The sequence below is a fragment of the Galeopterus variegatus genome, unplaced genomic scaffold, assembly GCF_000696425.1.
Source record: "Galeopterus variegatus unplaced genomic scaffold, G_variegatus-3.0.2 Scaffold107537, whole genome shotgun sequence".
Lineage (NCBI taxonomy): Eukaryota > Metazoa > Chordata > Mammalia > Dermoptera > Cynocephalidae > Galeopterus > Galeopterus variegatus.
The window spans coordinates 1-756 of record NW_007833648.1 but is presented as its reverse complement, the minus strand read 5'-3'; the positions used below and the strand labels follow the sequence as shown (position 1 = coordinate 756).

General features: G+C 62.6%; 1 long non-coding RNA gene across 1 annotated transcript; it reads right to left on the bottom strand.

The window, feature by feature from the left end:
- Window positions 1-208: 208 nt before the first annotated feature.
- Window positions 209-756, bottom strand: LOC103584777. Its single transcript, XR_550017.1, has 3 exons — window positions 714-756; window positions 571-617; window positions 209-304 (listed from the first exon to the last, which is right to left on the bottom strand). It is a non-coding gene; the product is annotated as an uncharacterized LOC103584777 (long non-coding RNA).

Below are 756 nucleotides of genomic sequence, written 5' to 3'. Positions count from 1 at the left end.
TCTGGTTGGGAAATACATTTTCAGGTCTCCCTACCTTGTTTCTGCAGCTTCAAAACAAATGACCTCCTCCATGATTTTGACAGACACAGGAATCATCTTTTGAGAGAAAAATCTTTTATTAAGCAAGGCAGGACCACAGCCGAGGGGCAGGAAGGAGGCAGGGGCAGAGCGCCCTGTAGGTGGGCGCAGAGGGGATCCAGGCCTGGCGGTGGTGGGGTCCTGGGCCCGGGCAGGGCCGGGAGGGCACCGCACGGCAGAAGCCCAGGTGCGTGCTCTGGTGGAATTCCTGCAGGCTCTGGAGGGGCTGAGAGGTGGGGGCTGAGCAGGGGGCTTCAGTGAGCCCCAGCCTCCCACTCTGAGCCCCCACACGACCCAGACCCCACAGAGCGAGGATGGAGGGAGGGACAGCACAGGGTGGCGGCAAGAGGGCGTGAGGGTGGACCCCTAGCCTCAGAGCATGGGCTCTGCAGGGCGGTTCGGGGGGCTGGGGAGGATGGGCCTCAGGCCCTTGGGGGTGACCCCTCTGAGCAGCTTGCCTGGGGCGTGGATCCAGGGAAAAGTGTCACCCACCTGTCACTGGTGCCAATGGCCCTAGTCTCTGAACTTCTCGCAGCGATCTGAGGGAGCAGAATGGCCCAGTCAACCCCTGGCCCCGGCCCCCACCTGGCCACCATTAAAGCCGAGGGGAACTGAGAGGAGGGTAAGGGTCCTACCGGTGTGATCCAGGAACACGATCTGCTCCTTGAGGAGGCCCAG